The sequence below is a fragment of the Zonotrichia albicollis genome, chromosome Z, assembly GCF_047830755.1.
Source record: "Zonotrichia albicollis isolate bZonAlb1 chromosome Z, bZonAlb1.hap1, whole genome shotgun sequence".
Taxonomy (NCBI): domain Eukaryota; kingdom Metazoa; phylum Chordata; class Aves; order Passeriformes; family Passerellidae; genus Zonotrichia; species Zonotrichia albicollis.
Genome location: NC_133860.1, coordinates 64,014,811 through 64,026,983, shown reverse-complemented (window position 1 = coordinate 64,026,983; position 12,173 = coordinate 64,014,811). Strand labels below are relative to the sequence as shown.

Sequence of the window (12,173 nt, the reverse complement as noted above, 5' to 3'; positions counted from 1 at the left end):
AGGTATTCAAAGGAAATTTTATAGAGAATGAAAGAAAGAGTAGAACCCATTTATCCCTGTTTTTTGTTTCCCAAATATAGATTCCCTTTCTGGGGTTCTACTGTACTGGAAAAGCCTCTTTTAGTCCTGCAGAGTTGTATGACATTTTTTATACTCTGACTTCAGTTTGTAAAGGATTTGTTGAAGCTTTCACTGCTCTAATGAGTAGGAACAAACATTGTGATGCTTCAAGCAGATCTGTTTCACAATTTTATTTTCTGGTTTGCTTTCACCTTCTAGACTCAGACACTTGAAGAACAAAACTTTCAGCCAGGTATAGAAAAAGACTTTCCTTTCCTGATGAAGCCAGAAAATTGTCTGTAGAAACTGCCAGGATGTCGGATGAGATAGCCCAGGTATTTTTGTCTTCTTTCCAGAAAGTCAAAACAAAAGGCCAAAGACAAGTTTATTCTCTTTGTTGGGTATGTGGGGTTTAATATGTTCTGGTTTTGTTGGATTTACTTCAGCCTTTTAAAGAAACTCACCTGCAAGAACCATTCCACTTGAAACTGTCACATCTCCCTTTTGGAAGAAGCAAGGTCCTTGAAAGAAGAGACTGAAGAGCTCATTGTAGATATACTGATCTAGCCTATGGCATTTGAATTATAAAAAAGCCGCTGGGCAGGAAAGCTGAATGGAGCCTGAAGATCCCTTGTCCCTTTCAAGCTTGTTTTCTTCAAGGACAAATTTTGAACAATTTCCTTGGTATTACTTTCACTCCATTCCTTCAGGGTCCCCACCTGAAGCAGCTTGGTAAATGTGAGGGGTAGACAATTCTTTGAACACTCCACACAAACAGAGGAGACAGGTGACATTAGTGGTCCATCACAAAACCATTGTTGCTGTCACAATATTCAATTCTTGTTGCTATGGCTAGTAGTTCCTCTAATTAACTATTCATTGTAACATTTTAACATTTGTGTTTACCTGGAAGCATATGAACACATCAATCAAAAGAATAAATACCTAGTTAGAGATAATATCTCTAGGATAACATCAGGCAGGTTGCCATCCCAGGCTCCCCCTTCAGGCTGGAAATCCAGTGCAAGTCTTAAATATTTTTTCTTGGCCAGTGCAATAATCTCACCTGTCAGATATTCAGTGAATGATGGTGGAAGAGTTGCAGTTAGTAGTTCTTGGATGACTGTATTGTGTGTCGTCAGATTACCCTAGAATTAATAGGGAAAATAGTAAATATGATTAACTAACAGAAGATTTCCTGTAGAAAATGCTAGTTTTCACTGTCAGTAAGACACTTCATACGGAAGACCTTGCAGGCTGACTGCAGCAATCAGGCTTGGAAAATTTCTGAAGGTTTACAGAATAGCAGGTCTTCTACTACTCATTTCCAAGAGCATCACCCACTTTGAGCTCTGTTCTCATTGTATGATCTAACCTGAAAAAGTGAGGAGATTTAAGGCATCTCCAGCCTCATGGCCTGTCTGGGAGTTGCCCTTCTTCTCCAGAGTTTACAATGACTTAATAGCATAAATAATGCTATATTTCAGTCAGCCAGTTTTCATGCCATAAAAATTAAGTTATATTCTGTTTGATGTCCTTTAAGGAGTCTGGAAGTCCCATTCTTTTACAGACCTGACCAATACATTATCCTGTAACACGACCGTGTATTGTCCTTAGTAGCTCACCTCTTGAGTAAGTATTGTCTTGAATTACAGGAAAAGTTTGTTCGTAAAATGTGAGACCTAGAAAATCGTATCTGAGGGAACACAGACAAAGACAAAATAAGTCCTAGCTGTGCTGATATATCCTCATTTAATCTCTTCAATAGGTAGAAAAATAATCTCTTTGTAGCTCCTGCTCAGAATAAAAGAGTCAGACATCATTATGGTGTGAATCACCAGCAAGGATGTCTTTCTCTCATCCTAACAAATCCATTTCCCTCAAGCATCCTGATTCTTTTCTCTCACAAAGGTGTGGGACTATAATAATTTTTGACTTCAAAAACTATTCTCAATCCATTTAAGTTTCTGACAACCAAATTTAAACCCTCATATCCTGATAAATGGAATAAAATTGGAAACAATCCTTCTATAATTTAAACTTTAAAATGGTGAGGCAGATGTCCATGAAACCTTGAGAAAGATTTCTTGTTGATGCTAGTAATGTGTGCCATGAGAAAGTCAAACCTGCCTGAAGAGAACTTTCTTTCTGGGGGTAAAAGGTTAATGAGATGATCAGAAGAGGAAGAAAGTCTGACAAATGTCTTCCGTGCATTTGTGCAGAGACAAAAGCATGTCACTGTAATGCACAGACTTGGTGCCTCGTTCCCACCTCGACTGATTCTCCTCTCTTGTCTCTAAACAGCCGTCTTTGTGTGGTATGGAAGGGTGCTGTGCTTTTCTTTGGGTCATTCCATAAGCAAATGCCTTGTTTAAATTCAACTCATGCCCACTGGCTTGTCACAGAAGCGATGTTCACCATAGAAATCTTAAGTTCCTTTCCCCAGAATAGAACAGATTTCCACAAGGCAGGAATAGCCATGTTGAGGTGTGGGATGTGGCCGGTATTCCTAAAGTATATTCCCAAACTGTAAAATCACCCAAGAAAAGCCCAAAAACAAACATGGTAAGATAATGTTGCTGTGTCTCTGAGCTGCTGGTGGAAGGAAGAATATTGCATACAGCTCCTCAGGCTTTGTAGAGCAGCTGAACAATTGAGCTAAAATTAAGTAACTCAGGTCACTGCAAAACACTCACTTGTGACCAGTATCTTAATCTGTCCTTTTCCTAGATGTTTATGGCATCCTTCTGCTGTTTCTTTCATTGTTTTAAGCTGCCTATTTTGGGGACTCATGCATTGTGAATGCAAATGTAGAGGAAAATCTGCAGAGGAGATTGAAATGCTTTCCTAGTTCTGTCAAATTACAGCACCAATCAAGGAAGCATGTGAGATGTCACAGAACATAGCTAAAGGCAGAGATGACAATTTAATGGGGTGTATTAAATTGGTGGACTCCAGTCCACCAAAGGTCAAGGCATATGAGCTTTGAAATTGTTCAAAGGACATGTGAAATGTGCCAGGGAAAAGGCACATGCCAGAAGTTTCACATGCTGAATCAATAAAGTACCAGATCAGGACATGTGCCTTGTAGTGGGCAGTAGTAACGTTGTCTGGGCATAAGTGGTTTAGCAGGATAGAAGGTGGAAAGATGCTAGGAAGCAGAGTCAGAAGCTGCATGTGGGAGATGAAATGGAGAGAGGCACTCAGGCACCAAGGAATTCTCTCAGTGGAGGCTGTGGAGCAGCGATGATGATCTCTTGGTGAAGGCAAACCTGCTGCAGGAACTACAGTACTGCAGTGGATTTAGGTAGACAAGCACCACTTGTATTAGTAGACTGTGAATGTTGTGCAATTGCATTTCATTCAGAGAGGTCTCCAGCCTTCAGCAGGTGACAAATTCCCTTGGAAAAAGTCCTTCCCTTCCTCTAGCCTGCTAACATCCACTTCAGACGTCAGAGGCTGTCTCTCTCCTAAAGTCAGGCAAGAAAAGCAGAGTGGAGCAGAGTTATCCAGCACTAGATCTTAGCAACAGCATCTGTACAGGCATTCAGAGAGAAGAAATTTTTGAAGGATTAACCTAAAGTCAGAAAACAAGAGGGAGACAGTACCTTAGCATCTGACTCCACAAAAAGGATCCTGTTGTTGTTTGTTGTTTAAATATCAAAGCTTTTAACAGGACCAGAAATTGGAGTCACTGGAGAAAAGAAGCTGCAGAATCCTCAGTAAATTAGTGATAAATATTTGAAGGATTTTTTCAGCTTGCTGGCCTGTGATTACAAGCAGAGTTAAACACAGTAGACCCTGTCTTCCCTTTGCATCCCAGCATGAGGAAGAGTAGAGCCCACAGAACACTGACATACTGGTAAAATTGAAATCTTCCTGAAAATGTGTTAGAGGCTAAAAGATATTTTTTTATGGCTCATCATTAGAAAATAATAGGTGGCATGTCTTTAATCACCCAAGCTGGCAAATATCTGCTGCAGTCTTCAACATTATTTGTACAGTAATAGGTGTAATAGGTACAGTGTGACAGCCCAGTGTCCAAATCAGGCCTGACAGCTGCACCCACCCTAGTAAGTTAGCCCAGGAATATCCCAGGCATCTCCAGCAGTATGGTTGACCCCTTAGTAAACTGTCTTAGTTTTCACAGGGCTGGGTGCCAAGTGACACATTCCCACTTGGCTGGGTGCCAAGTGACATATTTCCTAAAAGTTCCTATTTGAGACAGTGTGCAGCTAATCAGGAATATGGGTTACAGTCTATGAGGTCCCTGCAATTATTTACCAGGAATTCCCCCCTACAAATCCAGACCCATTAACAGAGATACAGAAAATATAATTTACAAGATCAATGCTAAACTGAAGAAGTAAGAGAATGAAAATATCTCTAAATATTTCAATAATCACTGTGACACGGGATTGAAAGCACAGTCTCTGATTCTGGATGTAATGGAGTCAGCAAAGGGGATCCTTGGATTATTTCAACTGTGTTTTGGCCACCTCTCTATGTCTTTACAGATATCTAACCAAATGATGGTCACTTGGAATAGAAATAACTGCCTGAGATAAGTTTTTGAGATAACTACCAAGTCATTAAAATTCACAGCCAAGCAGAATAATTCCTGTGCACCATCTGGCTATCAACAAACTTCCAAGTGTAGTTTCTTATATTTTCTTAGCTGATGCATGGAATAGGGTTGAGGTATACTGCCTGGTCTCTCCCACTGATGGATTTGCTCTCTCCTGCATTAATCACAGCTGCAGCACAGGAAAAAATATTGTATCACTAAGTCATTGGAGTTGTCAATGGGAGAAAATCTCTCTTAGATTCAGGCTTTGTATATGAAATACTTTTTTTCTGTTAAAGAAGGTAAGTAAGCAGAAAAAACCAAGCTCATGCAAAAGCAAAATTATATTTCAGTTACTTAAAAAATTAAAAAAAAAACTTTAAAAATTAAGGCTGAAAGAAAGTTTTGGAAGAGAAATATGATATAGGACTGACTCTCAACCCTAGTACTTTTAATTCTGTTACATTTCTGTCTTGGTTTAACACAGCCTGGCTTTTAGTGGGGGTGAGAAAAGCCTCAAAGGCAACTTCTGAGAGAGAAGCTGCTCGAAGATTCTACTATGTCCAGCAGAGCCAATCGCTGAAGGCTCTGATCATGGACATATTACTATCCCAATTAGAGAAGCTGATAATGTCTCTGTGATGACGTTTTTAAGAAGGAAAAAGTTGCTAACGATTTGTCTTTCTTCTTCAGAGGGGCGGGGAGGCGGCTGGCGGGGGCCATCCCGACACGGCTGCCAGCACCCTGTGGCCGCGGCCCCGCAGCCAGGAGCGGCCACCGCTGTATCGGCACGGCTCGCAGTGAGCTTTGCCTGCTTAGCTGCCTTCAGCCAGCTGTGCTGCGAACGGAAGGGCAGGGCTGGCGGCAGCAGCTTCTCCTTTTGGCAGCCCCACACAAAGGGAGGCGCTGAACGCGGCGGTGTCGCGGTGCCCGGCACAACCGCGCAGCTGCTGGGGGTCCATGTGGCCGACAGCGAGGGGCATGAGGAGCAATTCCCCTCAGCCCGGATGGGATCAACTTTTCAGCGCTGTGAAACCTTGTAAGAACTTTTCAATTGGTAGATCTTGAGAACAAGCAAACCTACAAACACCAATTCTCTCCCGAGAAAGAGAAAAGGAAAAAATTTAAGACGTGAGGAGAACAACATGGCGACACTGAGGTCGGTGAAAAGGAGGGAATGGGAGGAGGAGGAGGTGCTCCATACCTCAGAGCTGAGATTGTTCTGCAAGCCATGGTGAGGACTATAAAACAACAGTTTCCTGTAATTCATGAAGTGCATGGGGAGATGTAGAGATCTGTTTGCAACCCATGAAGAAGGGCGCTCATGCTGGAGCATGCGGATGCTGAAAAGCTGTAACCTAGTGGGAAACTCAAGCAGAGTGAGAGAAGATTGAGGAAAAGGACCCTTGCTTCCAAACTAGAACAGCTTATCCTTAAGAGACTACATCCCATGAACTAAAATGACTTCCACCATGTAGTTTGGGAAGACTGTTTTGTCCATGGGACTCATGAAAATTAGAATGATATTGGAGAAGTTCACAGAGGACTGTCTCCCATGGGAAGCATGGGAAGGACCCCACGACGTAACAAAAGGGACTCCTCTCCCTAAGCAAAGAGAAGAAAGATTTTTTTAAAGTGTCAAACTGACTAAAACCCCATATTTTGTCTCTCTGTGCTGTCAGTGGGAAGGAAAGAAGGGCTGGGGGAAGGGAGGAAAGTTGTTCTAAAGGGTTTAGTTCTCTTTATCCTCTTTTAATTCTGTTAATAAATTTCTCTTTATACCTTTTATGTTTTGAGCCTGTTCTGCCCTTAAGGTGTTTCTTCTAATCCTTTTCTCACCCCATGAACCTTCTGGTTTTTCCCCTCCTCTGCTCAGCTGTACCAGACGAGAATGAGTGAATGGTTTTTCGCGGGTGCCTGGCTTCTAGCCAGTGTCAAACCCCAACAGTTTTCTGAATGAAATTATGTTTAATTTTTCCAATTTATAAATACATGTGCATTTTACCTGTAAAATGATAATTTTAATGTTTTAAACTGAAAATGACAGTCCCCCTTCCCCAGAAGAGGAAACAAGAAGACAAATAAACAAAAACTCATTATGCATGCAGTAGTTAGTATTAAATCTGCAAGAAATGCCATTATTATAAGATGCCAAGGACTACTCAAATCAGATGGTTATGTTACAATTCATAGGGAGCTGGAAAACTGGACCAACAGCAGTCTGGTGTAGAGCAAGCAGGGAAAATGCAAAGTCTTGCCCATGGAGAGGAAAAAAATTCACTCGCTCTGGGCGACAACCAGCTGGACTGCAGCGCCGCACAGAAGGACCTGGGGGTCCTGGTGGACAACAAGCTGACCATGAGCCTGCAGCAGGCCCTCAGGAGGACTCAAGGACAAGACTTGCCAGCAGGCTGAGGACAGAATGCCTCTTCACCAAGTTTATCTGGTGATCAACACCCCAGAGGGCTGTGTGGCCCTTCGGTGGGCTGGAGAGCTGGGCAGAGAAGAACTGTCTGAAATTCAACAAAGGCAAATGCAAGGTCCTGCACCTGGGAGAGCATGACAGGGTGACAGGATTAGAGGCAAGGAGCACACACTTACGTCAGAACACACATGTTTTTGCTCTGGTTGTGGTTGAGCACTCAAAACAGGCTGCCCAAGAGAGGCTGTGGAGTCTCCAGCCTTGCAGACTGTCACAGACAAATTGGGCATCCCTGTGCAGCTGTGTGTACGTGAGGGAGTGAACTAGACAGTCTAGTTCCTGCCAATGTCAGCTTTTGAGGCTGTGATACAATTCTATGAGTTTGTGATTCTGTGAGGTGGATCACAGTGGATCAAACATTTTTCCTGATTTCTGCCCTAGAAATGCGGAAACATCAATTAAGGAGGAAGGTGTTGCATAGTGTCCTTTTTATATCAATTCAAGTTAAGAGCTTAAGTTAAATTTATATTACCATCCAGAAGCCTTGTGTGGAGAGGTTAGTGGCATCATTTAAGCAATTTGTAGACCCTACAATGTTAATAGGAATGTACACACACTATCCTTTAGAATGTTTATTGTACAAATCACCACCTTTCACGCTTCACCTCTGGAAGGTATTTATCAGATCACAGTATTTAGAAATAAAACACTGTTCCAGCTATTCAGTATGCTTCTACAGAGCTAAACATTACAAAATGTGGCCCATGGCAGCCTTTCTCCAAATACTTAACCTGTTCATGTTATATCTGTGTGAAGCAATGATACATTTGACCTCTAGAATACCCATTTCAGCATTCAAAATCCTTTTGTCACTGTATAGATTTATTTAAAAAAAAACCAAAACAGAAAAAAAAATAACCAAAGGTGCCTAAACTGTTCATAAATATGGACCAAAATTGTAGCAAATGCTATTGTCTCCAAATGACTTAATATTTATTTTAGTAGGGGGAAAAAACTGCCCAGAAGTGAAGAGTTCCATGCAAGCGTAGAATGAGTAGTGTAGAATTGCATAATTACTAGGAGTTACTTAATAATTTCAGCCAAATGTGATTGTATTTGGTCACTTACATATATGATCATTCAGAAAAAATAATTCAAAAATAGTCCATTTCTATAAACTAAGTGTGGGTTTTTCTTTTATCTCTCTGAATTTCACACCATGCTGTGCTGTATGACCCCCCCCTTTCACACCCTGCTGGTCTCTTGCTGACATCTTTTAACCCTCCATTTTAGTATTTTCAAAGTAGTAGACAGTTTTCATTCCCATTGTTCACATACTCCATTTTGTATTATCTTGAAACAATATTTAGCAGAAGGGCCAGCAAAATCCTTAAAATAATGAGATTTAATTTGGATCTTGTGCAGGTATTTCCACTAATGTAGCCCATTTGGTCTATCTGATTGAAGCAGTTCTTTGTTTGACTAATTTGTTTCCTCTACAGCCAGGGTTCCTTATCCAAATATCTAATCTTTCAAAACTTTCTCCTGTTACTCATGCTAATCAAGTTAAACAAAGCCTGTATTTTTTTTTCAGTCCTCTAGTTTAACTGTTGAAACCCATGCCTGCTTGACAGCCCTTTTTGTCAGTCTCCATAGAAAGTGTAGTTTTTTTCTGATATGGATAAAATATTTTGAGCTCTCAGAATACATATAAACTTGAGAAAGCTGTAAAATACTCCACTTTAAACCAGAGAAGAGAGCTAAAAGGAAAGACATAAACACTTGGAACACAGCAAGAGCACAGCCAATTATCCATAAGCTTCTTTTGCCTACTTCTACTCATACTAAAAGCTTGCTCAAACCTCGACCCATCACAAGTATTCTTGTTCATTTTATTTGAAGAATAGCATTTTATAAATTTTTTCTCTTCAACTAGCTTATAAACCCCTGTAATTCTGATATGGAAGAAACATACAATATAAAAATACTGCATTCTTTTCAAATTGCTTTTTTTTTCCCCCCCAAGAGCCTATAATAAAAAGCCTTATGCAAACTGAAATTCAGAAAACATGCTTCTTCAAACCATGTTGTGATTTCCATCTGACAGTACTAGCAGAAACTACAGCTAATGCAACTTTTCTATTTATATTCTAAACAGTTCCCTTTCCATTTGCTTTGTTCTGATTAGCTCCCACAGCTTTCTTTGTTCTCAAAGTGGAAAGGTGACAAAATCTTACATGAATTTGAGAGGAAGGGCGAAGATTTTTGCATTGTAGGATTGTGAAACATGAAAAATGTTTAAAAATGAGAGTTACATAGAAAGTCAGAGGACTTACACGTGAAACTAGGTGCATGGAACTGTGACCTAGCTTATTGATGTTGTCTTTTCAAGGCTAACAATTGTGCTTCAGGGGAAGAGCAATGTCAGTCCCATACGTGTTCTGTCTGATTTAAGGACCTCGCCCACTGTCACTTTAGTTCTTTCAATCAATGCTATAAAGACATATTCTCTACTGAATTCTGCTAAATATTTGCTGGCAAAACAATTCATGACACAGGAACACAAGCACTGGCCCACCTAGCTACTTTATATCTTGACTCCTTCAATGACAGGTGCAAGGTGCTGTAGGATGAAAATGCACAGACTCCTTAATGAAAGGTAACAGATAATCCCTGTTCCTAAAGTGTCTCTTTCCAATGGTGTCATCTAAATCTGCAGAGGTGAGGAAGAACTTGAGCCCATAAGCTTGGTATTAAGCTTTCGTTCCAGAGTGTGCCCTCGGATACATACGAGCAGTTTGTGATGAGAATAGAGTTGTTTCAAAATGGGGCTTGAAACAAAAGTGCCGACTGAAACCTCATTGATACCCTTCAAAGGGCGGAAGGCTAGGAGACCCCACTGGGTTTCACTCTGATCCCATTCTTCTCAGTATTTTAATTATCAGCTTGCACAGTACAACTTGCAGAAGTTGTGCCAATCCAAGAGTAAAGGGAATGTGTAATCCAGCCACCTGACCTCAGGAGCCAGGATCCCAGCAGAAGAGCTAGTGATGGCAGCAGACACAATAATGGACTCCAAAAATAATGAAGGAAGAGTTAAATAAACAAATAAATGGGTAAGTATCAGTCAACAGACAGGCAGAAAAAGATTCTGAGTTATATTGGATGAAAAAATAAGTTTATGAATGTCAGGGAGATGCAGCTTGGCACTGGTGTATATTAAAAGTACATTGCTTTATCTGAGAGATAATTATTCTCTTCTGGTCAATTTCTAGGTTATGTTAACTGGAGAAGTCAGTACTTGTCCAGGGAGATTCCAGAGCCCAAGGAAGATGAAAAAAACCCTAAAACACAGAGAAGCTCAGAAAATGTGAGATCTCAGAGAAAGCTGGAAAAAGCTGAGTTAATTTCACTTTAAAAAAAGAGGTATAGAGTGTGAGTAGTTTGCTAATGTCTCCCTAATGCTCCAGTTGAGTTTGACTAAAGTTGATTCCCCCCCACCTCACTAGGAAATGTCGTTAGCAGTCAAATGTAGTGTGGAAAAGATGGCTGGCACCTCCAATACCAAAATTATATATGTGGGACCTTATATATCCTTATATATCCTTCAAAAAGACATAGGTCCCTGTTCTAGGCTAGAGGATTCTGGGATGAGGATCTCCACAGGTTGAGACCGGACCCTCACTTAGAGGACACACTCTTTTAGCAGTTCCTTGTAATGATGAATTTAAAGGAAGCATTTCACCCACCATATGAAATTTTTGTCTCCTCATTCTGTAATATCTATCCCCTCCTTACCTGCTGCGCATGGACTCCTGCCCTGCTACATTACTCACAAAAGTAAAATGTAAATAAACTGAGCAGCACGAACTTGAGCTGCTCAGATACTCTGAGTATTTAAAACAAAAGCATAAACAAAGGAACCCCCTATGCTGCTGAATCCTCAAACTCCATGTAATGATCCTAACTGGAAGACCATAGCACACAGGAGAACTAGTAATCCATGTAATAGGCAGGGTGAGTAGACAAATCCAGGACTGTGCTGTGCTGTGCTCTGCTCTGTGACGTACACAGCTTGGCCTTCAGATTGTCTCAAGCTGTGTGCATCTATCAACTACAGGATAAACATACCCGGCTGACTGCAGCAGAGAAACATGTGGGCAGGTCCCACTTTATGTCCCACTTTATATTTACCACTTGCACACCCTTGTCTCTATCTAACAGTGAAGCAGCAAGTTCTTGTAGGAACCTCTTTTCTTGGACAATGAAAATGAAATGTTGAATAGGATTATTTTGCTCACAAGAAAATATTGTAAGAGGAACAAAAAAATTAATAACTTCCATAGGTCGACCTGCACAGCATGCCACACCCATTCTACACTGCCCTGCCTGAGATTACAGCACCTGAAGTAAGTTTGTCTATACTTTGATTTCTTTCTTAATAGTATTATCTCTAAAAACCACAAGCACTACTTACTACTACACAAGCTTTTAAGCACTACTTTACAGAGTCTGAGAAACTTTCATACAGGATTTATAAAAATCCACACCCTCCTTGTCCTAAGTCCTTTATCTGGTTTTTCTACTCCGAATCCTGAAATGAACTATCATAACTAGGACTCCTCAGAGACATAGGATATGATGCTGTAGGGTATGTAATTATGTTGCCATGCATCTTCAGGGACACTACTAGTAGAGTCCATGTTAAAAAGGGTTGTAATGCCAGAAGAATATTGCTTAATCAATTGCAGCATAAGAAATCACTATTTTGCACCTTGCTACTCAAAGAATTTTTACCTTATACTAAAAAAGTAGAAAAATGTTTCTGTTTGTAAAGAAAAGTTGTCGTCTTTCTCAGCTGTTTTTCACAATGCCAGATTATGTTTGATTGGTTCATTTCAGTAATAAAACTTCTCAAAATAATAATTTATCCAGTATAAGTGAAATCTGCATATTCTCACAAATGCACTGATATGCGTGCAGCATCAGTTACGGAGCAAAGAATGGATTCAGGTGTTGCAAGGTTTGGTCAGAAGCAGGAGTGGATTCATGTGTTGCAAGGTTTGGGTCAGAAGCAGGAGTCATAACAAGAAACTTCCTTCATATGCAGAAAAAAAAAATTGA

General features: G+C 40.5%; 1 long non-coding RNA gene across 1 annotated transcript in view; it reads left to right on the top strand.

Moving 5' to 3' along the window:
- The window catches only part of LOC141727232 (uncharacterized), a 65,343-nt gene extending 56,309 nt beyond the window's left edge, over positions 1 to 9,034 (top strand). The window contains exon 4 of the long non-coding RNA XR_012578287.1: positions 5,321 to 9,034. This is a non-coding gene — a long non-coding RNA (uncharacterized LOC141727232). The remainder of the gene's footprint in view (positions 1 to 5,320) is intronic.
- Positions 9,035 to 12,173: the final 3,139 nt, after the last annotated feature.